Below are 6132 nucleotides of genomic sequence, written 5' to 3' on the forward strand. Positions count from 1 at the left end.
AGAAGAAAAACCTAGAACTGAAAAACGAAAATAGGAGAAAGAGAAGAGAGAGGAGAGGGCCTAAACTAGAACCTTGGTGTTGTTATATAATTTTCCAGCCCCAAAGCTTACAAATCTGTTTTAAATCCAAGCCCATAAATAAAATAAAATCAAATCTAGATAAGATAAGATAAGATCTAGATGAAATAATATCTAGATGAGATCAAATCTAAATAATATCTAGATAAGATAAAGTCTAGATAAGATAAAATTTTGTAGAATAAAATAGTCTGCCCTCTTCAAGTCCAAGCCCAATTCTAGATTCAAGCCCAATGCTTCATTAATTCCTGAAATTAAATTAAAAACATCAAATTAGCTGAATGGGCCCAAATAATAAAACTGTCTAATTAATTTGACAATTAAGATTAATCAGTACTTAAAATGGTGCAAAAAGGGTTAAGAAATAGGAGAAAATAATGGCACATCACCTTCCCATTGAGAGAAAAAGGAAAGGCATAAAGTTTCATGCATTCTATCGATACACAATTTTGTTTCACCATGTTGGTCAACTTGATCAACTTCCTCAGGTGCTGCATAGGGTCTTCATGGGCAGCACCACTAAATAGGTTGTTATCCAACATCTGTTAGAACCCGTGCTTGAAGTCAAATATTACTCCTTCAAGCAACTCGGGGAGTTGGATGGTATTGATTTCCCCTAAGGTAGGGTGAGGTAGTCTATAAGGGTTTAAGCTAGATCAACTGCCATTGCTCTTTCTCTCTCTCCATGGAGTTATGAATGAAGTTTTCGTATTAGCATGTTAATATCAAGTTTGTATTGTAGTGGAGGATTTTGAGACCTGGTTTTTGTAACGACCCGCCTCGTCATTACGATATCACTAACTATAAAATGTGACATTTCAATTTTAAGTGAAAGCTCCATTAATTTGATTATGAAAATGATGGTAAATGTTTTGCAATATACATTCATCAAACAACGAACAAATGTTAGAACATAATTCAGTTTTGACATATATCTAAACCTGGGATTTACATGCCCAATCAAAAAGAGTTAAGGAACCAACTAAGGAAGAGTTGATAACAAAACACAACTCTTCCCCAAAATAAATTCCAATGTTATCATGTCGGCTTGGCGACTCCAACAAAAGACTTCTCTCCAAGTCACCTATTGCTACTTATCTGCTCCGACGAATGAAAGTTCAAGATCATCATAGGCACTAACCACACGGTACAAAAATTGCAAGGGTGAGTTTATTATAAAAGATCAACAAACACCAAATGATAATGATTAGCAAGAAAGCAATAACAATAACCACAATTATTCTCAATAATCCATCAGTTCAACATACACTTAACAAACTAGTCATCAACTTTTCTATAATTCAAATCAATTATGCTCAGAATGATGCATGAACCTGACTCAACTCTAAAATGCAATGTGGTACCATTCATCAAGAAATAGCCTAAGTGTGTCTGCATGACACTCTCACTTAGGAAAAATAGGCAGTAAGTGTTGAGGTCACCTTGTCGTGCAGAAGTAACTTCCCCCTATGGTGATCAACCTGAGTCTCAAGGAAGTTCCAAACCGAGTGAGATGCCCCCAAGTACAAGTATTTTTCCTCATGAAAAACTATGAGCACTATTTGACAAAGTTTATACTATTTTCATGCAATATGAAGTATGAAACATGAGCATAATCAATGCACTGACCATGGATAGTAAAAGATTCTAAGTCATCCCCTTCTTTTTCCAGGGATGCTTAAAACTCTTTAAACACTCTGTTTCCCCCTCCAGGGATATCCAACATGGTCACTGCACCCCCCATGTACATACACAACATACATCATCATAATGACATCATCAACATCAACATCATCTAATCTCAATATCATCATCAACATCAGCATCATCTCATCTTAACATTATCATCAGTATTAAAATCATCTCATCTCAATATCATTATCAACATCATCTCATCTCAACATTATCATCAACATTAATATCATCTTAGCTCAATATCATCATCAACATCACAAGCAATCACATTCCACAAACATACATATAAATTCATGCATGGGATTCACATTCCCCAAGTCTTCAGGCAACATAAACCTCATACAACAACAATCCATAATATCATGAGACTAATATTTTAAGGAAAATTCTAAATTAAACAGGAGAACTATGGTTTTCAAGACAAACTCTTATGCCCATTTAAAATTTAATAAATAAGTAAATAGAAGAATAAATATAAATTTTGGGCAGAGTATCCTCTGTAATTACTTTTCCCAAAAATTCCAATCATTACAACAAAAACATTATTGACAATTTCAATCATCAATAACAAATATATCACATCTCATTAGTTAAAAACACAATTTTTCTTGAAAACCAACATGCACAAGGACAAACATACATTCCTATAATTGGGCTCCTTAACCCCAACTACGGTATCAAAAGTTGTTAACAAACAATAAACTCCACTCAGCTATCTATATCTCTTTGTTAGTTCCTTACGGTGTTGTTCTAAGATCTCTTAGATTCACGTCCATTCGTCCAAACGCAAAGCTCTATATACCAAATCGAAGATAATTTAGTGTAGATTTCAAAGATAAGGTTAATATCAACTTTGGGGGTCAAATACCCATTCAATTTTAAAAAGGGCTAAAGGGGTGTTTTGAGATCCACATCAAAGAGACGTCATTTTGAAATTCTGATCACACCACTGTGACAAGGGTTTAGTGAAGGTTACAAAAACAAAGTCTGTTTTATAAAAAGGCAACTTTTACAACGTCTCATTTTCAAGGATTTTTCAAAGGAAGTGTAAAAATATCCAATAATGGTACTCAAGTCACAAGAGATGCAAAGATATGCTCAAACTAACTAGGATAAGGCTTAGAAATCATAGTTACCTCGAAGAAATCATGAAGGGAGGATTGGAGGCTCTTTTCTCTATCGAATCCTCGAGTTGAGTTTTGAAGGTTTTGCTTCGATTAAAGTATTACTTTCTGTGCGGTGATCTTACGGTAAGCAATGACAACTCATGGCGGTCACCGGTGGTCGGTGGCGGTGAAGGAGGAGGTTGGGGGTGTTGGGTGAGGGTTTGGGTAAGAAGATGGAAGCAAAATGGTTGTTTTACGCTGCTCGCCTGGGCGAATTTTGCTCCAACAAATTTTATTGCTTTGGTGAAAATATTATAGCTCTACTCTAGATTATACTTTCAAAATCCCAACGGTCACAACGTGAAGACTTAGGTTGGAAGCCTAAAGTTTAAATTTGAAGGCGATCCAATGGTAAACAGATCTAGGATCATAGTTTTACCAAAATAGGTTTAGGTAAAACTTGAAATCTCATAATTTCAACCTAAGTCAATAAGACTCCGCATAAATCAACATTCACACCTATCAAATCACACATGGCTAATTCACATAATACCTCAACTCATCCAAATTAATCAAGTAATCAAATAACACAAGAAATACATCAAACATCTATTTTCAGTTATCGAAATTTCAGGGTGTTACAATTTTCATAATAAAAAGAAAAGGGGGAGATCAATGCAATAAAAATAAAGCAAAAAGAAATAGCATAAAATTAAATAATTAATGAAATAATTTCTACAAACAAAAACTACCCGGTTCAACAAAATTAAACTACTCAATAATTTTTGCAATTGGTCCTTAACAACGGTGCTAGAAACTTGATGTGTAAAAATAGTGTTCATACAAGGGCAAGTGTACCCTCCGTAGTAGTAACCGTGGATTAAAAATCCAATTATCAAACCTTAGAGACCAGTTGTATTCCCAAATAGTCAAAATTATTAAACTAAATAGTTGAGATAATTAAAAGAAGATTGAAATATTTTTTGTGGTTTTTAAAAGAAAAACAAATAAAAATTGGAGATGAGAGATTTAAGTGATATTAAAAGTGACCAAGGATTATAATTCACTAGTATCAATTTTCTCCCCAATTGTAGTTCTAATGATGTTCCTTCTATAGTGAATTACCGATTCCCAAAGTCAACTAATGCCTATGATCAAGGTCTGATGTTGTTCTTTGCCTTAAATCGATACTCCAATGATCATGGATACATCATTTTAAGTCAAAGGATATAATTAAGTCTAGGGATGATCATTAAGGATTAATTAATCTATCATAGATTGCCTAAATAGTTTGATCATACAATTTGGTGCAAAACATTCTCTATCTAGGTCTACCAAACATACGCAAATGATCACCATATTACATTTGATTAAGCATAAGAATGATCAATTCCCAATTAAATAATAATAATAATAAGGAAGAAAATTAATTAACATAATACACAAAGGAATTCCATTAAGAACAAAGAAAGGGATACAAATGAACAATTACATCATAACCCCCAAACTAGAGTTACTAGCAGCTCATAATCAAAGCAAACTAGAAATCCTATAAGAAATTAGCATAGACAAACCACAATGGAAGAATGATGATCATGGTCCACCCTCACGGTGTTGCCTACCCTTTACAACCCTTAAAACCCTAAAAAAAAGCTCTTTAATTCGTAAAAGTAACAGAGTTACTTTTACAGACTCTAGCCCTTTTATTCATAGCTTCCTAAGAAAACAAACTCATTTGAGGAACACTACGACCATGCTGAAATCCACCATGACTCTAGTCGAAAACTATGATGCTAAAGCATAGTAAGTTCACTACGGCTGTCACCAAAAGGAAGATGTTGTTTATAAAGGGTCGTCATCATATTACCATGGCCATCATGTTCACCACGATCATGCTAGATGTACTACGATCATGGTCAAGTGACAAAATCTTCAAATCTTCAGGTAAAAGTGCTAATTCCACTCTTTTCACTTAATTAAATGGTGATGCTTCTGCAAGACAAAACTAGCATCCAAACATGAGTTCTGCCAAGAAAATACATGCAAATGGCACAAAAACTCACAAAATATCACCGCAAAAATGGTTTATCCTCAACAAGAAATACAAGTGGCGAATTATTGTTTCTATGGAGGTAGAATTAGATTGAGTTGTTCGATGTTTGCTTAGGTGAAGGGTTCCTGGGAAATAAAGATACCATAAAAGGTGAAACTTTTCCTATGACTATTGTTAATATATACTAACCATGTGTTTTTGGTAGATAAACGAGTGTTATGGGAGAGGCTAAAGGTGTTGAAAGCTTCAATGGTGATGGCCCATGGTGTTTAATAGGAGATTTTCATGTTGTTAGAGATAAGGAAGAAAAAAGAGGAGCAAAGGGTGTTTTGATTAATGATTCAACAGAGATAAAGGAATTTAATAGTTTCATTGATGATATGAATCTATTTGATATTCCTTTGTTAGGAAAACATTTTACTTGGTTTAGCTCCTCAAGAAATGCAGTGAGTCATATTGATATGTCTTGTGAGTCCATAATGTTTATCTCTATGGCTGAATTTAACTCAATATGTGTTTGATAGGTCTATTTCATATCATTTCCCCTTGGTAGTGAAGGACGTGAACTTTGATTTGGGCCTAAAACCTTTTTCAGTCCTTCATTGTTGGTTTTCTCATCCATCATTCACACCTTTTGTTCATGAATCACTCTCAGTGGTTAAGGTGGATGGTTGGACGACATTTGTTCTCAAGGAAAAGTTAAAAAGATTAAAAATGGAGTTTAAAAAATGAAATGTGGATTTGTTTGGGGATGTGGAGAGTAAAATAACAAGTGTGATAAAAACAAATTGGAGACTTGGATACTTAGGAAGAGGTGTGACCATTCTCAGGGCAGAAGGGGGAAAATCTAGTGGATGAATTGAGGAAGAAGCCTGATATTAACATCAAAGGCGCAATTAACAGGTTCTATTCAAATATACAAATCATGGCATCCTTTAGTTGGTAATTGTTGTTACATATACAGCAAAAATGGTTGTCATATATATGCTATTTTTTTTAACTAGTGCAATGAAGACAATAACCAGTTCTTTTGAAGGCATGTCTAATCAAGGTGCACCTCGGTGGGTTGAACCCAAGGTAATCAGTACTTGTTTGTAATGAACCGTTTGTACATCTTTAAGTGTTGAATGTTAAGTAACCATTAAAAATGTTATATGTAGACTAATGTGCAAAGTGGAGGATTTGAGTGCGGATATTATG

The 6132-nt window shown here is 34.2% G+C and overlaps 1 long non-coding RNA gene across 1 annotated transcript; it reads left to right on the top strand.

Moving 5' to 3' along the window:
- The first annotated feature begins 5792 nt into the window (after positions 1–5792).
- LOC114420319 lies at positions 5793–6132 on the top strand. Its single transcript, XR_003668385.1, has 3 exons — positions 5793–5835; positions 5937–6009; positions 6093–6132. It is a non-coding gene; the product is annotated as an uncharacterized LOC114420319 (long non-coding RNA).

The sequence above is a fragment of the Glycine soja genome, chromosome 7, assembly GCF_004193775.1.
Source record: "Glycine soja cultivar W05 chromosome 7, ASM419377v2, whole genome shotgun sequence".
Taxonomy (NCBI): Eukaryota; Viridiplantae; Streptophyta; class Magnoliopsida; order Fabales; family Fabaceae; genus Glycine; species Glycine soja.